The sequence below is a fragment of the Vombatus ursinus genome, unplaced genomic scaffold (assembly GCF_900497805.2).
Source record: "Vombatus ursinus unplaced genomic scaffold, bare-nosed wombat genome assembly UNPS02014861.1, whole genome shotgun sequence".
NCBI classification, from domain to species: domain Eukaryota; kingdom Metazoa; phylum Chordata; class Mammalia; order Diprotodontia; family Vombatidae; genus Vombatus; species Vombatus ursinus.
In genome coordinates, this window is record NW_020954639.1 from 13,774,757 (window position 1) to 13,799,149 (window position 24,393).

Here is a 24,393-nt window from a genome sequence, read left to right on the forward strand (position 1 = left end):
ATGCATAAAGAGTAACGGGCACTGTAAGTCATTTCATTGTTTATCTGGAACTTATTATTATAGCATCTAAAGACAAATGCATAGGAAATACCAGGAGGCAGTAGGGAACATTGGAATGACTACTAGCTCTGGGTTCAAATTCTGCCTCCAATGCTTATTGCCTGTGTGACCTTGGGCAAGTCATTTTACTTGGACCTGAGGTTCCTCATCTGTAAAATGTTGGCACAGATGGTTTTGGAGGTCCTTTCCAACTCGATGTCTATTATCGTATGACCTGATACTCCCAACTGAAAGATTTAGGTGTCAAGGTGATCTGGACTGGAATAAGGAGGGCATTAATAAATTAACCATTTACTATTAATTGACAATTTAGTTAACTTTAAAATGCTTTTAAAATGAATTCAAAATAAAAATGAAATCTATTTCTATTTTCCACTATTAAAAAGAAAACAAAAACAAAATTAAGATTTGTATTAATTTGAGGTCATTTTAATTCATTGTTTTTTTTAACTCACAGAGATTTAATGTCCTCTTTCTTATTTTTTAGTTTTCAATAAAGTTTTTCCTTGCATTTTGAATAAGACTAGTCAGCCAACTTGCAGACAGGGATGGTTAGTGTTACTATATGTGGGCCCTGAGATTACTATAAATCAGAGACCATGTAGCGCTATTGAATAGATACTTTAATGGCCTGGAAAATGAAAAGTACCTTTATAGAGGCTGAATAACTATTAAAAAGTACACCATCACTTGTACCGAGGGAGAAAAGAGGTTTGCTTTTTTTCCTCTTTGAAATAACTCTTATAACTGATTTGTACTGACTTGTCTCCTTATATAACAGAGACTCCTTTACAAAAATCTACTTCAGGAGCATTTGATAACACTACATATATATTTTTATTTTTATACTGTAAGGCAACTAGGGACTTGATCATTAGCTTATAGTGATTCAAAGTCTTAGTTGTGCCTGGTATGAAATCTGTAGCAAGAATCAGGAAATCTTGTTATAAAAATGTTATTTTAAGAATGACTTTCTCCCGCCATACCCCCTTTTCTTTATGTTTAGGGACCATTCTAGTTTATGTAGGAATGAAGTGTTAATTTTTCAACAATAAAGTATCTGGTTTACAATACTATATTCATTTCCATCATAAAAGTCTGTTTTCATAATTCTGCAATTTGGTCAAAATATTTTCACAGATTAAAAAAAAAAAGCAAATAAACCAGACATATAAAGTACCTTTCAACTATGGCTTGATTTTTTTTTAAATCACCAAATTTGATAAAGAAATGGAATCATCATTTTAAATTACTAAGGAGTTACCATAATGGAGGCATTTCTGTGGTGAGAAATGCATGTTTAATAAGTAAACGTGAAATTCCCCAGCCCATGATATCAAGTGTGCCATCTCTTTAAAAATTTGTTTTAAATTAGCAAAAATACTCAAAAATTAGACAGGAATTTTGGAATTCCATTTTTACTTCACTCACAATTCATAATTCTAAAACTTCATGTTGTGAATGCCTTGGCTCAGTTCATACGTGTATCCACTATAGCCATCAATCAATTAATTGTTCTAATAGAGGAGAGGAGGGGCATGGATAATCCAATTTAAAATATATGTATACATATACGTATATATTCAACTTTTGAATCCACAGTATTTGAAATTGAATACAGTGTGTTCTCCCATTCACAGATCTGTGATTTGAAGTTTCTGTATATTATTACATAGCTAGCATTTATTTGGTGCTTTGAAGTTTGCAAAGTGCTTTGTGTTTGATTCTCATAACAACCTTGTGAGGTAAGTGCTACATTATCCCCATTTTACAGATGAGGATACCCAAGGCACAGGGAGGTCAAGTGACTTGCCCAGGGCCACACAGCTAGTAAGTACCTCAGAAAGGAATTGAAGTCAGATCTTCCTGACTTCAGACCCAGCTCTCTATCCACTGTGCCACCTACCTACCTTTTTAGTAGATGTGGTGCCTACATTCCCTACTCTCTGGGTAACTCCAGGGCATATAACATGCCTCTTGTTATTAGCCTAGACAGTTCAGCAGATCTCTCTGGGGGACATGAGAGCTGTATTCAAGTATTTAAAGGACTGTCATGTTCTGCTTGACCCCAGATGGCAGAAATGGGAGTGGAATTAGTTAAAAAGTGAGTGGAATTTGCAAAAGGTTAGTTTTAGGTTTGATATAAGGAAAAACTTGTTAGTGACGATCAGTGTCCAAAACTGTACTGGGCTGCCCCAGGCGCTGCTGGTTCCCCCTCAGACCACTCACTGGGAATTTTGTAGATAGGATTCTCATTCAGGTGTGGGCTGCATTAGACAGCAGCTGAGGCACCCCCTTCCTACAATGCTGAAGTTCTGTGATTGTTTTGATTTCTTGCGAGTTGAATGTTTATATTTCTCTTCCAGATTGTCCTTCACTTCTGTGTATTTACCTTCCCCATCTATTGTTCTCTCTTTTGTTTCTTTGGTGAGACTTGCCATTACAGATTCTGGCTTTTCCATTCTGCCCATTATTTTTGCTGTGCAGACCATAAATTCTGATCTTATAACTCTTATTTCTCTTTTAAACCAGTCAAGAATAGAATGTTATAGTTCCATGTTCCCCCCAAAATCTACAGAGTCCTCTGTCTCATTAAGTGTTGGATCTTTTCCCTTTGTCTCAAAGTATTTATTCATAGATGCCTGAACTCATTTACTAGATCTGGAAGCCATATTTCTCTTTGTAGTTAATGTTTTCTCTGTTGCTTTATGTGCTTATGTTCAAGGTTTTTGGGTTTTCTTCTTCCTGAGAGCTTTGGTAGTTTCAGTCTTTTTATGATAGTGGTTTCTTTGGGGGCTGGATCTGAAAGTGTCTCAGCCACTTCCCACTCTAGGCAATTCACAGCACACCAGCCCAGGTCTCTGCCCAAAGTGACTTTTGGGTAGGCAGAGCTGACCCCACCTTGATACTGAATACTTTCTCTCAGGTTTAGTGGAATGCCACACAACCCCCCCCCCCCCCCCCCCCCCCCACTACACACACACTAAATCCTGTTGCATTCTCTCTGATCCTCAGTTCTCTGGCCAGGCATGGAAAGGTCAGAGAGCTGCCATGTTGGTACTGTGGGATTGATTTTTGTAGTCTACGTCATTGAGGCTTTGGGAAGGGATCTAGTATTGAGCCTTGTGGCTCGCTGGGGTCATGGGAGTGTAAGCAGAAAGGAGGGGATGGATCTGAGACAGATTATACAGAAAGGATTCGTAGTAGGATCCTTACCTGGAGTCCTGCTGTCAAGGTCACCATGGCTCCCATTCCCAATCTGGTGGGGATGAACTCCTGCATGTGAAACAGAAAAGAAAATAATACAAACAGAAATAAACACCCCTAGGCCCATCTCTCAGAGCCTGGATAAAAAACAAGATCGGGGAAGGAAGACCTTCCTCTCTGACCAGTTCAGTTCATGGTGCTTACATTATGGGTGAACTGTCATCCTCACGCTCTGTGTAGGACAGAGCACATAGGTTGAAAGAATGATGGAAAGAGAGAAACCTTGGGGCCTGTTCTGGATCAATCAAATCACCCATTTGGTAGGAGATGCAGAATGCCTCCATCTTAGGAAATCTGGGTATACCCAGACTAGCTCCCTTAAGGATCCCTCCATGTTGGGCAAACTGAGCATGCTCCAAAGACCCCATTACAATAGCATGAAATAAGACTAGAAAGAGAGGGTGGCAACAGATTGTGGAAGGCCTTTAATGGATTTTATTCATTAGGCAAAAGAGAACCACAGCAAGGTTGTTAGAGGAGGAGTAGCTTGATCAGATCCATGCATAAGAAAGATTCATCTGATAACAGTGTAAAGGATGAATGGAAGAGACCAATTCTTCAGTTGATAGCTTATAATAGGCTTTTACTTCAGGTGGGTAAGTAGTCTTCCAAAATGCAAACTGGAATCACCAAGCAAAGCTTCCAGAGATCCCTGGCTCCATCAGTTCTTTCTATACTTTTCTTCACCTTTCTTTTCTACATCTTGACTCTTCTACTCTATTGTATCACTTCCCTGTCTTACCTCTCAGCCCATACTTCTAGACAAGCAGTCAGCCAGGGCCTTATTCCATGCAATATGGCATCTGAGTCATGAAGCACGCTAACTCCTAATCTACATTTGTGTCTTTTGCTACTTGTGCAGAGTCTGGATAGCTGTCTCACAGAGCTTGAGAGGGACTTTAATTAGGAGGAGGCAAAAGGACATTAGGGTAGTGAACTGGGAGGGTTCTGGGAAGCTACAGTAGTGGATGAGAAATGTCGTCTTTACTACAGAGGGTTGAACGCCTGTTGCTTCCCCTAACAAACAAATATGATAATCTCTATGAATAACTTTAATGTAGATAATTGAATGTTTATTGATGTTTTGAAATGTACTGTACTCTTCTGAAATGAGAGGTATTAACTGCCCAACCTCTACCCTAGTTTCCTATATACTTTGTGTAATGCTGAAATCTGAAATCAGATTTTCAAAACCAAAAATCAGATCATATCCTTGACAAAAAAAAGTTCCTTTTTCAAAATTATGGTTAAAAAAACTTGCATTCCTTAAAATTTGCACTCTCAAATAAATTGAAGGACGCATAGTTACTATCTATGTATCTGTAGATCTATTCATCTACATATCTATCACCTATGTGTATGCACGCATATGTATATATAGTTATGCAATACCAATGCATATTCACAATTAACAGAACTATAGAATTTGAAACTCAATTGAAACTGTGTAATTTCTAGAAAAAGTTTAATTTTTTTCTGATAAGAGAAACCAAGAAATCAATCCATAAGCATTTGTTTGTGCTTTTTTTTGTGCCTGGCACTGAGCTAAACACTGAGAATACAAAGAAAAAAACAAATATAATTTCTGTCCTCTAGGAGCTTATATTCTAACATTATATATTATATATAACAGATTATTACATTCTAACATATATAAATCAAAACATAAAAGATCAACACAGGGTAAATGGGAGGTAGCCTTAGAGTCATGGCACCATAAGAATTACCTTAAAACTTAGGACAGTGATATAATACAGATTTTAAAGATTAATTTCTGTAGAAATTACGAAATTTTGTAATAATTTGTCATGTTGAAGCTTTTGACCTAAATTCTATATAAGATTTTTTCCATAGTTAATTTCAATAATTTATTTTCTCAGGAACCCTAGTATACCAAGTTTCTCAAGTTGCCTCTTACATTGAGCCTCATTCTTAAGTTAACGTCCATATTGTTATCATCCATCAACTTTCATAAGGCCTTTTTGCTTTTCTTCCTCCCCACCACCACCAGGTGGCACACATTCTATGTACTGTACTGTGAATAGAAGCCTAATTGTCACTTTTCAAATAGGAATATCCTTACTCAAAAAAGTCAAATTGATAATACATATTCTAGCTTGAAACGGTTCTACTCAATCAGCGCATTCACCCAGAAGAATTGGAGAGATATGTAAAAGGAGACAACTACAGGGAATGGAACCCCAAATTCCATGGAATTCTAATAACTCCCTATTTTAGACTTATCTGAACTATTCATGATGGTAGTAGTCAGAGACAGATGAAGTTTGCTCACCTAGATTGGAGCATCCAGCTCACTTTGTCTGTGTTAGAATAAAGCCCCACAGAGCCTTAATGTTTGGAGGCCATCAGAAACCATTTGATGGCCTGAGTGGAGCTGATTGCCAGAAGCTCAGATGTATACTTTGTATGGCTTCATTTTTTTAGGATTGGGCAGAATGATGGCTCGGGATGGCAGTGAGGCAGAGGAACACATGTTGTCCTATACTCTTCTTGTATGTGTGGCTATGTCCACACATTTATAATTATCGAATAAACCCTTTAGTGAGATCAACCAAGAGTGAGGTTTTGTCCATGTTCAGAGGATCGTGGAGACTGAGAACCGGAAAGAGGTTCTTGTTCAATTCCCTCATTTTACATGTGAAGAAATTGAAGCCCAGAGAGTTAAAGATCTTTACCGGGTCACGCAGCTAGTAAATGTCTGAGGTGGTATTTAAACTCTTATCTTCCTGACTCTGAAGCTGATGCTCTGTCCTCTAGACCTGTTGAAATCCCCAAACCTGGTAACATTCAGCTATAAATCCATAACAAAAATAGAGACTATGCAAGGGGCCTGCATTTTTCCTTCAAGTTGCTGAGAGCTCTTCTTAATCAGATGCTCTTGCACAGAAGAGCACTCTGGCTTACCATATCTGGGCTAATAATTGTGGCAGCCTTGTTGGTATTCTTCCTAGCACTGAGGAGACTGAAATAAAAGATTCTAGCAATAAAAATTATACTTCTTTGTGGTTAAAAAAGTGTGCCTAATACTGTACTGAGCTCTAGGGATACACACAGAAAAACAGAAAAATGAGACAGTTCTTCATTTCTCAGAGCTTATATTAAAAATTTTTTCAAGTGACTTTTTTATTAATTTACCCCTCTTATGACCCTTCCCCCCCATTAAGCAAATTAAAAAGAAAACAAATCCCTCAATCCATATCTACATATTCTGGCAAAACAATTCCCATATTAGCCAAGTGTGAAAATGTCTTTCTGCACTTTAAATTCATTACCTTTCTGTAAGGATGTGTTTCATCGCCATTCTTTTGAACTCATGCTTTATCAATGCATTGATCAGAGTTCTAAAGTCCAAGTTGTTTTTCCCTGTAATATTTTTTATCGTTGTAAAAAGTATTCCCCTAGTTCTGCTTACTTCACTCTATATCAGTGCATAGAGGTCTTCTCGACTCCCTCTGAAACCATCCATTTAATCATCTCTTATGGCCCAATAATATTCCATTACATTCATATATCATAATTTGGTTAGTCATTCCCCCCATAGGAGGATAGTCCTTAAATTTCCAATTTGGGGCTATGATGAAAAGAGCTGCTGTAAATATTTTTGTACATATAGATCATTTTCCTCATCAATGTCTTGGGGGGTATAGCTCTAGTATTATGTTGGGTCAAAAGATATATAAAGTTTGGTAACTTCTGGTTTATCAGGGAGCTTACATTCTAATAGGGGAATACATCATATTCACAGACAAGTAAATATAGAATGTATGCAAAAAAAGAATACCTAGCACTGTGAGTATGGAACTAAAAGACATGGGAATAAGGAAAAACCTCTTAAGGGAGGTGATGCTTCAGCTAAGCTTTGAGGGGAGCAAGAGTTTCCAAGAAACAAGAGGTGAGAGGGAGAACATTCCAGGCATGGAGGACAACCTGCAAAAATGCAAAGGCATGCAGATGAGAGGTGGAATGTGGCATATGGAGAATGGCAAATGGGATGGTTTGATGAAAACACAGAGAGGGGTGGGGGCGGGGAGTAATGTGTAATCAACCTCTAAAGTTAAGTTGGAGCCAGATTATGGAGGGCTTTGCTAATCAGAATGGTTTTTTTTAACCCAGAAGCAATGGAGAGCCCCTGAAGTTTCTTGAGCAGGGGAGTACAAGTCACACCTAAGCTTCAGGAATATCCATTTAGCAGCTGTGGAGAGGACAGGTGGAGAGGACAGAGACCAACAGCTCAGATAAGGGGTCGTGAACACCTAGACTAGAGTGGTTGTGGCTTGAGGAGAGAGAAGGGGACGGATGCCAAAGATGTTGGAGAAAGAGAAATGACAAAACTGGTGGGCTATGAGGGTGAGGCAAGTAAGAGTGAAATGTTGAGGATGACTCCTTGGCTAAGAACCTGGTTAACTGGAAGAATGGGAATGTCAGCGACGGGAATAGGAGAATTGGGAGAAGAGGTAGGTTTAGGGGGACGAGGGGGAGGGAAATCGAATTATCAAACTGGAAATGCATACAGCTAGAAGAATAGTTTGCTGTAAAGTAACTTAGTGAAAAGAGCTATCTTTAGGGAGAAAATACAATACAAATAGCTTATTCTTCTGAAAATATGAAAAATATGAAAACAAGAATTTTCATGTTTGGTGAAAATCCTAGTACACGTTCTGGTTTTGATGATGGCATTTAAGGACACTCTGTGAGAGGCAGGGTTGTTCTCCATGAAATCAACCTGCAGAGATTGGAGATGTGCTCCAGATAGCTGTAGCCTTCCTTAAAAACCTCATTATGGACAGCTAGTGGCACAGTGGATAGAATGCTGGGCTTGGAGTCAGGAGAACTCCTCTTCCTGAGTTCAAATCTAGCCTCAGACACTCACTAGCTGTGTGACCTGGGCAAGTCACTTAACCCTATTAACCTCAGTTTCCTCATATGGAACATGAGCTGGAGAAAGAAATGGCAAAACACTCTAGCATGTTTGCCAAGAAAATCCCAAATGGGGTCAACAAAGATTTGGAAATGGTTGAACAACAACATGGCTCTATCATTCATTAAATGTCTAAATTCTTGAATACGTTTATTATTTTGAGCTTGTAATGAGCTCCAAAACATATTATCTTTGGTGTAAAATAGTTTTTTCTAATATTTTCTTTAATAATTCCTCTTTCAAAATTTCCACTAATGATCTGTCCATTATATTTGAAGATTTGGTAACTTGGTCCCCTCTATATACCTTCCATATAATTTATAGCTTTTATATATACCTGTTACCTTTTATGCCTTTTATATATACCTGTTTATGTAAATGTTGTCTCCCACATTTGGAATATAAACTCCTTGAGGGCAGAGATTGTTTTAGCATTTTTCTTCATTTCATTTAATGTTTGTTGATTGATTTCTTATTCTAATGTCTTTTTATAATATCTTTCTGATATTATAGCTGTCGGATACTAAATTGTTATAGTCAACCCACAGGTATTTGTACAGTTGTCAAATCATTCCCTTTCACCCAGCTGCCTTATCTTACAGTTAATTTGGGTCCCATTCATGGAGTACAGAAACCACTCTCAGGATGGGAGGCTATTCTTATAAATACAACACACCCTGTTGTAAAGGACACCATCCCTGTTGAACCACCTCAGTCCCCTGGCAGGATCTCATGGTACTTATTGTCTTGCCACCAGGGAGATTTAGGAAGTGATGCTCCATGCAGCTGGATTATCTAGAGGTTCTGATTTAAACTCATTAATACATCCCCTTTTTTGGTCGGGCACTTGAGAGCTTCTGACTAAGGGATTGTATTTTCCCATTGGAGCTGCCTGTTAACATCTAAGTAGCATTAATTCTAATTTAAAATGATGATAGGAATTAATGTCATTGATTAATAACATAATTTAAAATATGATGTGCAATATTAATTGCAAGTAATATTTATTATGGGCAGCATTTTCTTTGGTTATTAAAGTGAATCATGAAGATTAATCATCATTGATTTCTCTGAAATTATCTTGACCGAGAAGTTTTTGGTTTTATACACAGATGTATTTATGCGGATAAGTTGTTTCCATAATGCTTTCTTGACTTTAAAATTTCTGTTTTATTGATACTCTTTAAAATATATTTGGCCTATACCAAAGTTATATTCTATTGTTAACACATTTTTTTAAAAAGAGAGAATATATAATACATAGGTAATCTAATATTCAATTGCAGACCATCCCCTCACTGAAGCAAGGCAATCCTTTTACTTTTCCCTAATTGATTATCTGGAGAAAGAAATGACAAATCGCTCCAATATCTTTGCAAAGTAAACCCCAAATGGGATCATGAAGAGTTGGACTTGAGTGAAACAAGTGAACAACAAAAACAAAGACATTGATTATTTGAACTTGTTTTTTGTTCTTTTCTCAAGCTTCTAGCATTGTCCCCTTCCCCTCCCTCTTACTATACTTTAATGAGAAAATAGAGACCATTTACTATGAACTCCATTTTTTCTCCTATTTTACATCTCAAAATCCCTTGACAAAATTTCCCAACCTCTTCTCCTTACTTCCAGTCTCTGAATTGTGTCACTTTTCCTCATCAAGACCAGTCATTTTATTTGTATCTTTTATCCCATCATTTCCCATCTCCTTTGGGAGCTTACCCGAGCAACCAACTCCTCTCCTCTCCTCTCCTCTCCTCTCCTTTCCTCTCCTTTCCTCTCCTTTCCTCTCCTCTTCTCCTCTCCTCTTGTCTTTTCCCTTTTCCTCTCCTCTTCTCACCAATCCACGTAGCTGTCAAATTGATATTTCTAATGGATGGGTCTGACTATATCATTCTGTTGCTCAAAAAACTCCTATGAATGGCAGCTAGATGGCACAGTGGATAAAACACCAGCCCTGGAGTCAGGAGGACCTGAGTTCAAATCCAGCCGCAGATACTTGACAACTAGCTGTGTGACTCTGGGCAAGTCACTTAACCCCAGTTGCCTTGCCAATAAAAAAAAGTGTTTTGGGGCAGCTAGGTGGAGCAGTGGATAGAGCACCAGCCTTGGAGTCAGGAGGACCTGAGTTAAAGTACGGCCTCAGACCAGACACTCACTAGCTGTGTGACTCTGGGCGAGTCACTTAACCCCAATTCCCTCACCTAAAAAAAAAAAAAAAAAGCAGCTCCTATGGCTCCCAGTTGCCTCTAGGGTAAAATAGAAATGCCTCCGTTTAGCATTTAGAGCCCTTTGCAATCGGATTCTAGACCACTTTTCCAGGCTTATTGAACATTACTCCCCTTTTTGCACTTGTAATTCTAGCCAAACGGGTCTATTTGCTATTTTCTGTTCACACCATTCAGTCTCTCATCTCCTTGACTTTCCATAGGCAGTCCTCCATACCTGAACACCCTCCCTCTTCACCTCCATGTCTTAGAAACCCTTAGTTCCTTTAAAGCTGAACTCCAAGGTAAGTCTTCTTAAAGGCAGACTATCCTAATGACCTCAGTTTCTTGTGCCCTTTCCCTCTGAAAGTGACTTTATATTCCTTTAGCTGTGATCCTGTTATCCTCTCCCCCTCCCCCCCAGCCCCTCCTCCCTGTAGAATGTAAGCTCTGTTTGTTTCTGTCTGTGTTCCCTACGCATAGTGCAGTACCTGGCATATAGTAGACACTTAATAAATCCTTGTCAAATGGATGAATGATGTCTATTAGTCAACATTTTGGGACTTCCCGAATGAATCATAAAGTGTTTCATATTTAAACAAATTATTTATCTGAGCTGTGAATATTTACCAGTCATTTAACACATTAAAAATCTTGCTACAAAACACAGTCAGAAGAATTTTGTGGGCAGTACAATACTGCCGAGAGAGAAGGCATTTAGATTTCATTCAGCACACCTGAAAGTTGTACAACTTTGAATAAATCATTTAATCTGACCACGTCTCAGTTTCTCATTCTGTTAAATGGGAATGAAAATAACAGTGATGACATAATGGAAAGAACAGTGGATTTGGAGTCAGAAGACCTGGGCTAAAGTCCTATCTTCGTCATTTACAAATGGTCGACTTGGCCACCTGGGTCTACTTTTCTTGACGTTGAATGGTTGGGACCTTAAGTGGGATTCCATATGGAAAGCACCTTGTAAAATGTAAAAGGCTGTGTAAACATCACTTGCTGTTGTCATTATCACTTGCTTCCAGAGACACCATGAAAACAAAATAAAATCATTGTCCTGAGACTGTCCTCTCTATACTGGAAGGATGAGAGTAGATTTACATCACCTCAGACTACCCATTTCTTCCCCTGGCATTCTTTGCTCCAGCCAGAAAAGTGCTAGGTAGAAGGATCACGACCCATTTATGCTGAATAGCTCCCCTTTTCAACCAAGGCACAATAATTCCACTTTGGACTGAACATCAAGAGCGCGACAAAGCACAGTCAATCAAGAGAAAATTCCCCGAGTAGTAGACGACCTTACACCATCATTACCACCTTCATGGGCAGCAGGCACTGCACCAAAAAAAATGGTTTTTGATGATGAAAATAGAACTGAAATATGTAAAAGTTATTTGAGTTCCTTAGGTTACAGTTTTAAATTATTTAAAGATTTTAAGTATGTGGATTTGGGAAAGAAGCTTTAATCACAGTAGTGAATTGGTTTTCTGTTTGCTATTTCAAGTTAATCCATTCTGAGATGGTCTTTGGCTGTGTGAAGACTTTTTTTTTCCTCCTTTAAATTTTTCTGGACTGGGATCTGTGATTTCATTGGTGTAAGGAACTCCTCATGTATAGACTCTCTCTCTACCGACTCAGACAAACTAGTCTGTAACTTATAGTCATTAAGAATTGCCTAGAGCACTGAAAGGTTAAATATGATAATGATATTTACCAACTTATAGCACCCTAAGGTTTTGCAAAGCACTCTACAAATGTCATCTCTTTGGGCCCTCACAGCAACCCTGTGAGTTAGGTGCTTTTATTAACTCCTTTTTGCAGATGGGGAAACCGAGGCACAAAAAGGTTAGGTGATTTGCCTGGTGTCATTCAGCTGGTAAGTACCTGAACCAGCTTTTCCTGACTCAAGGTTTAGTACTCTATCCTTTGCACCAACTAGCTGCCTTTTCTGGTAGAAAAGGGCTTCATTCAACTCCAAATAAGTCACTTAACCTGATTACATCTCAACTTTTCATTCTATAAAAGGAGAAAAATATGCCAGCAGTGGCATAGTAGAATGAGCACTGAATCTATAGAGATTAGAAGACTCACCTAGGCTAGCACAGTTAATATGTGTCAGAGATAAGACTTGAACCCAGATCTTCATGATTCCAAGACTGACTCTAGCAACCACCATTTACCTCCTTATTGGTATTACTGAATTAGTCCTAAGGATAATAAATAGGATATAAATATATCTACTAAGGATATAAATATAAGGATTACAAATACCTCTCTTCTTACCATGTTTGCCCTACAAAGGTAGGAGGGCAGACAATAGTTGCTAGGGAACAGCCATACTCCAAGTGTTTTCAGCATGATAGAACCTGCCTTACCTTATAATCCACTGGCACAGCCTTTGACATTCCAAGGTCACCTCCATGTCATGATGGGGCACCAGAGTAGGCCTGTGTGGGAGATCTTTCAAACACAAATGGTTAATTTAGAGCATCAAAATGATGTCACTCTCAGTAATAAGGAGTAAGGTCACTCATTAATTGTGATCTTTGATTTTTAAGCTATCTTCCCTCACTACCTTTACTTATTCTAAGATGACTTACTCTTCAACTTTTGCATCCAGGTTGCTAATCTTATCATTTAACTGAAATTGCTTTTCACAAATTTATCAGTGATCTGTTAATTACCAGATCTCATGGTCTTCTCTCCGTCCTCATCCTTCTCGACCTATCTGCTACACTATTGAATATCTTCTTCCCCTGGATAATATCTCCTCTCTGGGTTTTCATGATGCTATTTTCTGCTCCTGTCTGTCTGACTGTTCCTTTTCATTCTCTTTTGCTGATTCACCATCTATATTACAACCCCTTAATATAGTTATTTCCCAAGAGTCTGTGTTTGGCCCTCTCCTCTTCCCCCCTCATTGGCTCCCGTGGGTTTAACTATCACTTCTCTGCAGGTGACCCCCTGAACTAATCTCTCACCTGAATTTTGGTCCTTCAGTTGTCCATTGGATATTTCAAAATGAATTTCCTGGAGATTTCTTACATTCAACATATCTAAAATTGAACTCATTATCTTTCTCCCCAAACCTTTTCTTCTTCCAAATTTCCCTATTTCTACAGAAAGCACATTATCCTTTAACTTTCTCAGTTTTATAACCTTGGCATTATTCTGGATTCTTCACACACTCTCTCTCACTTAAATATCCAATCAGTTGCCAAATCTGGTTGTTTTTTATCTTTACATCTCTTCAATCTCATTCTTCCCTCCACTGACACAGCTAGCACTTTAGTTCACATCCTCATCACCTCTTGCTTGGATTTTTGCAATAGCCTCCAATTTGGTTTCCTTACTCCAAGTTTCCATCCTACACCAAAGTAATTTTTCTTAAGATCTAACCATGTGACTCTCTGATTCAATCAACCTTAGTAGCTTCCTGTTGCCTCAGGTGTAACTTTAGGTCAGTGCTATCATTTTAAATCCCTGGCCTTCAAGTTAGTATCAATATATGTGCCAACATTATAATTCTGGATAGTGGCCCTATTTCTATGAAGCCCCAAGGGATGATGAAGGCTGCTTCAGAAATGGTTATACAAGCACCCTGATTATGCTGCAAATGATGTTGTCAACTTTAGAAGCATGGTGTGACTAGTGCCAACTCTAGGTCACATTCAGTTGAATGAAAGGAAATTAATCAAGTAGACTTCTGAAAACCTTGTTGTTGACTTCACAATGAAGTTGGCATGTGAAATAAAATGTTTCAAAGAGCTACATAGTGATTAAGTACTTGCAAAAGGTAAGTAATATGTTAGATATATGTTTTAAAGAAATAAAGGATACATTCTTTAAAATTGTTTACCAGGAAGGTTATCATTTACACTTTATTGTTGAGGGCTAATGGACAACTTAAGTCTAAGTTTGACAGTGAGACCACCACCTCCTTGGCAAGGGTGATATGAATTTTAAAAAGATTTTTTTAAAGCTATAGTGAGGTTATTATATTGCCATGGTTTACCTTTTGAAAAATTTGCTGCTGGAACCATAATAAGCTGCCAGCATTATTAGATAAATTTATTTGATGTAATGTCTTGTCAGTAAAAGTGTCACTGCCACAGTTATCAATACTGAGGGGCAGCGTTGCTATAGTGGCAAAAGAATTGGGCTGTAGGAGGTTGAAAACATGTTTGAATGCCAGTTTTTCCTCTTGGTTTTGTTTTTGACCTGGGGCAAATCACTGAACTACTTGGAGCCTTAATATCCTTAATTTCTACCTTCAGATGTTACATGGTATAGTAGGAAGAGCCCCGACTTAGAGATTAAATCTTAAGATCAAAATCTTAATTATTTACCTTTATTATTTTTATTATTTGTTTGTTCATTTATCTATTTATTTGGCATGGGCCAACTCACTTCCTCTCTCTGGGCTTCCAATTCTAAATCTTGGGATCCTCTGACTCATTGAGTGGCATCAGGGTAGATGTCATACCACGATTGTTAGGATTAAATGAGACAAAGTATTGAAAATTTGTATTCAACTCAATTCAGCAAGCATTTATTAAGCACCTACTATGTGCCAGGCAAAAAGTAGCCTTGGCATGCTTCCAAATCTAGAAGACCTGAATTCAGGCCCCACTTCTGGCACTTACTGGCTTTGTAACCCTGGGCAATCCACTTAACCTTAATGCCCCTGAGATTGCAGGATATGGAGCAGATTCTTTCCTTGTGGGAAGTTTCCCATGCTAATGAAACTGTTAAGTCTGGTTTTTTTTTTAAGTGCTAAACTACAAACCTGGAGACAAAGACAATAACTTGCCTGAGGTCACCTAGCTGATAAAGAGCCAAGGTGGCATTTGCTAACCTCTACATACAATGGTGGCTGTGAGGTTTTTGTTGTGAAAGAGGGAAAAAGAAAAATATATATATGTATGTGTCTATATATATATATATGTATATATATGTGTGTATATATATGTATATATATATGTGTGTATATATATATGTGTATATATATATATATATATCTCCTTAAGTATGTTTGCATGTTTCTGAGGGACTCCAGTTGATTTCCACACAAACTTGTGGTTTATAAAGACTCAGGTAAAAGGGAAAGAATGCTGACTTGGGAATGTGTAATCCTACCTGACTTTTTCTACTCCTGCCACCAGTTGATTCTTTGACCCTGGGAAAGTCAACTGTCATACTGGACAGAGCATTGCATTGTTAGGGCAGAGGGCTGAGTTTGAATCCCACCTCTGCCAATCACCCACACTAAATATAGGGTATCATCATCATCATCCTTTTTATCATCACCAGGTACTACGATGTTAGATGTCAAAAAACCCAACATTTTCCTGATTATAAGCAGAGCCTGGAATAATATGGTAGATTAGCTTCAATTAGTTATTCACCATTAGCACCCTCTTGTGCTCAGTGTGAGGTAAAGCCGATTCTAATGTAAGAAGCAGAAATAGGGAATTATGGGGGGAAACTTTTCCATATTAATAGTCTTTGTAGGTCAGTACCTCCTTCATAAATCTTTGTGTCTAATAGTGTAGAAATACTGAGTCTGTTTTACAATTACCCATTTATTGGCTTTTTATATTTTTACAGCAACATCTATTAGGGTCATTGCTTCACCAACACTGAATATAGCATCTATTAAGTAAGAATGAGACATTATACAGGGCTGTATACAAATAGGTCTATCTTCTGGTGAACTTTACAAAATAGTTTGCCACATTTCGTATGGGTAGCTAATACATATAAATGTATAATGTCTAACAATAAGAGATTGCAGTTCTTGTAGCACAGTGAGCTCCTTACATAGCATGGTAGACCTAGAACTGGACGGGATCATGTAGTGATCTCATTTTATAAGTGAGGAAACTGAGGCCCAGAGAAGTTGAGTGGTAGTTACACATGTAGTCAGCATTCGAGGTTGGATTTGAACCCAGATGCTCTGACTTTGATAGTGGTACTCTCTCCATGTCACCATGCTACCTTCTTTGGATGATATGAAGAGACATGTGCATTTTTATCCTCTAATGAAATCTGACTTTAATATCTCATTATAGCTTGGAGGTGACCCTTAGTTCCCAAAAGCCATTGGAATAATAGCTTTTGCAGGTTCTATTCCAGGGGGAATGGATTCATGTAAAGTCTGACAGTGGTCTTTATGTGTGTCTGTTATCTAAGGTTCAGCCAACCAAATTCAGCAAATCAGTTACCTAGTAATTATTAAGCACTTATTGTGTGTCAGGTTTTGTGCTAAGTGCTAAGGATACAAAGAAAGGCAAAAACAACCAAACCAACACCAACAACAACAACAATGAAAAACATGGTTCCTGTCCTCAGGGAGCTTATAGTTTAATAAGGAAAGCCGCAGGCAAAATGCTGGTACATATAAGATACATACACAGTGCAAATGGAAAGCAATGTCAGAGGGAAGGCACTAACAGTGAGGGGTTAAAGAGGGGATGAGAAAGGCCTCCTACAAAAGGCAGAATTTGAATTGAGTCTTAAAGACAGAGGAGCCAGGAGGGAGAGCATTTCAGGCATGAGGACAGTCATTGAAAGTCATACAGTCAGGAGATGGAATCCAAGGAGAATCGAGTAGAACAGCGTAGGTGAGTCATAAGGTGCAAGGAGAAGAGAAAAATATGAGAAGACTAGAAAGGCAGGAAGTAGTCAAGTTATTAACGTTTTAGATGCCTAGCAAAGGATACTGTATTTGATCTTGGAAGTACTAGAGAGCTTCTGGAGTTTATTAATTGGGGGCGATGGGGAGGAAAGTGGGCAACTTGATCAGACCCATGCTTTTAGAAAATCACTTTAGCATTTGAGTGGAGGATAGACAGAGTGGAGAGAGACTGGAGGCAGGGAGGGCTATTGCAATGCTCAGAGTGTGAGGTGACGAGGAGCTATATGAAGGTGCCGACTGTGTGAGTGGAGAGAAGAGGACAGATGTGAGACATGTGAAGGTAGAAATGATACATCGAGGCAACAGATTGTATATGTGGGGTCAGTGTGAGTGAGGAGTCAGAATGAAACCAAAACTTTGAACCAAAGTGACTGGAGGGATGGTGGTGCCCTCTACTGTAACAGAGAAGTTTGGAAGAAGGGAGGGTTTGGATAGGTTGGGGAAGATAATGAGTTCTGTTTGGGACATGTGGAGGTTGAGATGCCTATGGGGCATTTAGCTCAAAATGTCCAAAACACAGATATGCAAGTCTGGAGGATAGGGAGAGAAAGTAGGGCTGGGTATATAGGTCTGGGAATTATCTACATGGAGATAATAATTTATCCATGGGAAGTCATAAGTGAGGTCGTATAAAGGGAAAAAGAGAACAAGACCTGGGAGAGACCCTGGGGGAAGAGGGGACACTCAGAATGAGTGGGCATGACCTGGACCAGGACACCACAAAGGAGATAGAAGTAGTAGTCAGACTGGTGGGAGGAGAACCAACCAGGAGAGAGCAGTGTCATGAGAAACTGGAGAGGAGAGAGAGTCCAGATGAGCATGATTGACAGTGTCAAAGTTCAGATGCTCACAATGAGGAGGCTGGCCACCCAAGAATGTTTTTGGCTTTAGAAACTGGAAAAGACATTTGACTATGGTGCAAAGCAGGTAAGATTTGCCTCCATGGGGAGAGTACCCACAGAGATGAAGTCATCTGGTCTTGAAGTATTCATGTATGCATTTAGCACAGTGCCTGGCACATAGTAGGTGCTTAATAAGTGTTTATTAATTGATGGATATCTGCATTTTGTAATGCATTTTTTTCATTATGACGAGTGCTAAAATGGTAAAAGGACTAGGTTAGCTGGTTGGCATTTATCATATGAGATTTAACTGACATGAAGGCTTAATGTTGCAAATAACATTTCCTTTCCTTTGTTGGGATGCTTTTATTATCATGTGCCATTTAAAACACATATGCTACATTTTGCATCCTCTGTTGCTTCCAGAATACTGTGGCTTATTTGTTAAAATTACAAATTCTTGCAGACAGCTTTGGCTAACTTTATTTTTCTTTATGAAAGAACCTCTTTCCTAAGTCAAGCTTTGTGAAGCAAATTGATGTAAATTACAAAATTTGGAAAGTAATTATTTATAATTTTAAGCGAAAGTATTCAAACCTAGCAATTGCCAACTGCTGGTATGGATTTAGCATTCTGAAACTTAAACAGAAAAACATTTGGCCCCTTTTCTTACAACATGATTGTGCGTAGGGTGCGCTATTCACTGTCAACCAGAGTTTAAGAAAAGATGTCCTTTTAAACATTTTAAATTTATGCAAAAATAGTCTTCATTCTATAGCCTATAGTGCAGATAGATACCCTTACCAAGCATTTACATATTGGCTTTTGGATTTTCAACTTGGCAAATTACAGATTCCAACTTTTATAACTGTCACTGCTGGCTCCAAGTTTTAAACTGAAAGTGCAAGATGTGGCTGGCACATACACTAAGTGGAAGGTTGTCAGTTGCTATAAACTAGTTGCTGTTTGGAAATTAAGAAAGAAAGAAGGCCCTGGACGGTAAAAAAAAAAAAAAGTACCCTACAGGACTGTCAGCTACACAGAGTCTGTCTGAACTTGGGCCGTTTACAAGCCAACAAGACTATCCATCATGCTACACTCAGAAACTTCACAGAGACAGGCGGCAGTGTCCCTCCTTGTATGTTTAGTTTAGTGGAGGAAGAATTCACAGAAAGGTAAAAAACGACAAATCATCACAGTCTGACTTGTATAAAGAGCTGTCAGGTGTGAACATTTTGCTTCCTGAGTTGGTCTGAAGAATCCGGAAACTGCTGCCTTCTTAACTCGCTGCTGTGTTACACCTTACCAGAAGCAGATTGCTTACATGGACCAAGAAAGTCACCATTGTACCACAGCCAAATGGAAAGGCCATGTCCATGTTTAAAAAAAATCCTTGGGGTCAAAAGGAGCTGGATTCCACGAAAATTAGATTTCAAAATGATTTTTTCATTTTTCTAAAATTTAAAATATTCCACAGGTACCTTTGGAATATTTTGGATGAAGGGTCAGATTCTGAATGGGAGGATTCAGCAAGAAGGGGGAGTGGGGAAGAGAGGTGGATCAGCTTATCTTTGAGTTAACTGTGTGCTTTGTGAGAACCTCACATTCAGAAAAGTTTGGATAACAGAACTTTAAGCTGGCATGAGCCTGCCCTTGGCCCACGTTAAAGCATCTTTTGGTCTTATAAAAAGAAGCTTGTCCCACTAAGCTGTAGGTTTGTTGGAGCTGTTCAACAGTAGCTATGCCCTGTGGCTCTCTTAGTGATAAATGGACCATTTCAAATAAATGGAGTGGTAGCCAACTGTGCAGAAAGAATCATTTTCTCAAAAAAAAAAAATTAGATTTTTTTGAAGGGTGAAAAATGCACAAACAAAATATGTTAAGCCGAAATGTATGCTGCTCTTTTTAACGGAAAAGATTGCTACATCTGGCAGATTCAGTAGGTGCTCCAGAAAAGCCAAGAGATCTGGCAGTATCCATAGATAGTTCCATCTTTCATCTATTTTTCCCCCTCTGTTTATCTAGCTTTAGAAAATGCAGGGAATGTCTTTTCCTTCCGACTTGGCATTTGGTCTAAACCACAGAAACACACTCAGTAGCTTCTTGCAATTGTTCAGTTACCAGCAGAGCACTGTCTCTCTCCAGACTCGGGGGTGAAATACATATATGTATTTTTTAAAAAAAATTTGGCAGTCATTAAAAAAAAGAGTCTACAAAAATCATTTGTTCTTATCTTCTCAAAGAACCAAAAAAAAGTCCATTTTCTTAATTGGCAGATATTGGGCTTAATACACAAAGGCAGGATTCCAGGTCATTATTTTTGGCATTCAGATGACCCAAAATAGTTTCCTTGTATAAGAAGTTATTCACAGAAGCTCAATGTAAGAAATAATAATAATAATGGTATTCCAGACTTCATGAATAAGTAGCTTTTGGCATCAAGTGAAAAAGTGTCGTCTATTTTCCCTTGAAACCTGCAATCCTGCTTCATACAAAAAGTAAACAGTACTTGAATTAGCACTTGAGGGTCTTTAATGTACCCCAAATATGCATTCATTAATGCTGTCTTCTAAGGCTTCTCTCTCTCTCTCTCTCTCCCCCTCCCTCCCTCCCTCTCTTCCTCCTCTTCCTCTTCTTCTTCCTCTTCTTCTTCTCTCTCTCTCTCTCTCCCTCTCTCTCTCTCCATCTCTCCCTCGCTCTCTCTCCATCTTTCTCTGTCTCTCTCTGTCTCTGTCTCTGTCTCTCTCTCTCCCCCTCCCTCCCTCTCTCCCTCTCTCTCCCCCAACATCCTCTTTCTGTAGGATCAATCAGTTTTTGTTTAAAAAATACTTTCAGACCCTTAGGCACCACAGCCCTTCAGTATTTGCCTACCTATTTCTGTGGTGTGAAGGCCTTTGTTAGAAGTCTCTTTTGATACAAATTTAAAAGGGCAGGTGCTGAACAAAGCTGCAGTATTTACCAGAGAAATTAGAATTCAGGATATACAAGTTTTGTGAAAACAACCACACTGGGGATTTTGTAATAATCATATATAAAAAACTAGTTGGAGCATATGACTAAGAAGTCAGAAGCCCTCATGTTCCTCCCCTTACTGCTGTTCTCGATTTCCTTAAAGGTTTTAGAAAAGTCACTTAACTTTTAAATGTGTTTCCTGTTCTTTAATGCTTCGGAAAATAATTGGTGGTCTTAACCTCTAGCTTCTCATAGACACTCAACAGGAATTCACTTACAATCAGGACTGTAAGTATAAATTCTAGATCCTCAATCTAAAATTTTAGAAAGATACTTCCTCCTTCATTTATCACTACAATAAAATGATTTCTGGTATAAAAAGGGATCATCTTTCATGGAAGCTAAGGGACGGACATGATGTACTGGATAGAGCACTGGGCCTGGAGTCAGGAAGACCTTAGTTCAAATGTGACCTCAGCCACTTACTAGCTGTGTGACCCTGGGCAAGTCACTTAACCTTATTTGCCTCAATTTCCTCATCTGTAAAATGAGCTGGAGAAGGAAATGGCAAACCACTCCAGTATTGTTGCCAAGAAAACCCCAGATGGGGTCATGAAAAGTCAGATAGCTGAACAACAACAAAGGATTGGATAGTATTTTCAACTAATTAAGTAAAGAACTTAATAATGGGTTAAATAAGTAAATTAATTACATAATTAAGTAAAGAACTTCAAGATATGAATTGTTTTCATCAGTGCATAACTGGCAAACTGCTGGTGCTTTTACTTGACCTGGCTTTTTTTTTTTAACTGGGGAAAATATGTTTAATTTCAGTAGAATTAATTTTGCAGGATTTTCCTTAGGATGGTCACTTGGCAGTGAAGATTGTGCTCATCGAAGATTAAGCCCAGTTTTTTCCCCCATTCCATTTTGTCTGCAGAGAAATACAAAGGCTGTTTTAAAAATTACTCCTAGTTCCAAAGATGGGACCACTTTTCAAGGTGCATTTTAGGATCCTCTGGTGAAAGGTAACATGGGAGCATCACTATTCACCCTGAGCAGTGTTGTCAGAATGGACGACAAAGTAAAAAGCTGACACTTTTATTCCGAACATCAGAGGAGAAAAGTTGCTAGTTTGTTTTAAATTGAAATTGTGTTGAAAATAAATTATACCTCTGATTGAATATACTTTCTGAGAGCCAAACTCTGCCCTCACTTATGTTTGTACAAGTCTCAGAAGAGTCCTTGCCGAAGAGGTAATTTTGGTCTGGAAAAGGAATCTTAGGGCTGGATTTCACCAAAAATCTGTCCAGCTCTCTTTTATAAAGGTTTTGTGAGTCTCCAGTTATGCTTTTGAGTACTTCCCCAATCTTGATTTAACTCAACTAGACTCTTCAAGCTTGGAACTTGAAATAAGGTTGGGGTTTTTTTTTTTTGGTTTATTTGTTTGTTTTAAATTGAATCAGTTTTCCATGTTTCAGCATCCTCATAGAAGTTTAGGCTCTGATAATTATTCAACACAATTATGCCCCAAAATATCATCTTTATAAAGGTTTAATAGTTTCTACCACTATCACAGATTTTGATAAATTCAATAAAATCCTGAGCATTATCATATCCCACAATAAAAAAAAGATGAGGCTGATTTACAAAGACATCACTTATACATCTATAATGAATCCCTGTCCACATTTTTGCATTGGGTGAATTCATATTCTATTGGAGTTTCAGAGGGCCTCAGGAAAGCCCAGATCAGTTTTGAGAATTTAAGAAAACTAAGAAAAATTAAGAAAACTAACTAATGTCCTGAAAGAACTTCATTCTCCCATACTTTTAAATAGAAAAAAACTAAAGTGGGAGGCCACTTATTTTAAGAAAATACAACTCTTTCCCCCAGTCCTTCTACCCCTACCCCTAGAATGCCATGTTTGAGAATTGTTATGTGTTTTGAAAGTTCTCTGTATAACTTCTTGAGCTCTTTGGGCGAAATGTGCTAACAAACTGAAAACACATTAATGTGAAGGAGGGCATAAAGAGGCAGTGTATTTTATAAAACAGCTAGAGGTCTTAACACCTAAAAAAAGTTAAAGAACTATTGAGGCTTATATTTTCCTCGTCTCTCTTGCTAAGTCCTACATGGTAATTATACCTGGTTGCTCATAATTGATTTAAGAACCCTACAAAATTTAGCATACCTATAGAACAGTATGCTTTTTCCCCCTGATTTTCCCCTAATTTTGCGATGAGATCATTAGTTTGTCCAAAATGTCAGTGAAGAGTTACTTTCAGAAAGAGACTCATGAAGTCTCAATAGTGTATTTGAGATAGGTTTTCTATTGGAAAAATAGCTTTTCACTGTACTCACTATCCCAATCCAAGAGGTTATGTCTCAAAAGCAAATAAAATCGTCTGTGTATATACTTTATATTTAAATGATGTTTATATCTCATTCTTGTTTCAATCAGTTGATTGAGTAACTGAGGGCATATAGTAGGTGCTTAATAAATACTTGCTGATTGATTTATCAGTGCCCAATTCTCTAAGACTTAGTTGCAGGATATTGATCTGCTTTGGTAGAAGGTATTTTCTCACATGGAAGCTCCCTACTTCAGTGAAATTAGAAGTCTAGTTAAAAAAAAATTAAAGGCTCATGCTCTATTTGTTTTTTCTATAACTGTTGGGAAGAATGGGAGATCTCAGGGCAGGGGTTCACATCCCTCAACTCCTCTATCATCTCAGATAATTCACAAAAGTTCAGTTCATAGGATTAAAGGACCATACCTTTCAAGCTGGAAGAGACCTTAGGTGTCATCCAAGTCAACCCCTTCATGTTATAGATAAAGAAACTGAGGCTCTGTTAGGTAAAGTGACTTCTCTAACTTCCTACAGGCGGAAAGAGCAAGTAGCTTACCTGTGAAAATTACAACATTGTCATTGAATTTGAGAGATAGGTCATCAAGTTCAACCTTTTGGGGATTAAAAAAATCCAGGCCTGTAATTTCATTGGTGTAAGTAACACCACCAATGCAGATCAACAAACCATCTGTGGGTCACCGTGGTCTTCTTTTTCAGCCTGAAACAACACCAGAGATGCCACTCCATGGTGGGGTCCCAGTAGAAAGCCTTCAAGTCAATTGATATACAACCAAACACAAGTAATATAAGGATAGAACACAACACATATATGGAGTGACCCAGGCAGTCAACAGAACCATGGCTTTTCACTACTCACTGACGCTATTTTTGTTTTTTGTTTTTTTCTTTGTCCTTCATTTGATTTTTCCTCTCCCTTGGGATCATAGATTTAGAGATGGAAGTAACTTTAGAGGTTGCTGAGTCCAACCTCCCATTTTACAGATGAGGAAAACAAGGCCCAGAGAAGTGACTTGCCCAGGGTGATACAGATTGTTGTTG

The 24,393-nt window shown here is 38.3% G+C and overlaps 1 protein-coding gene across 2 annotated transcripts in view; it reads left to right on the top strand.

Moving 5' to 3' along the window:
- ARMC4 (armadillo repeat containing 4) overlaps positions 1 to 24,393 on the top strand; it is a 209,328-nt gene that overhangs the window by 156,022 nt on the left and 28,913 nt on the right. The gene's annotated exons all lie outside the window — the stretch shown is intronic.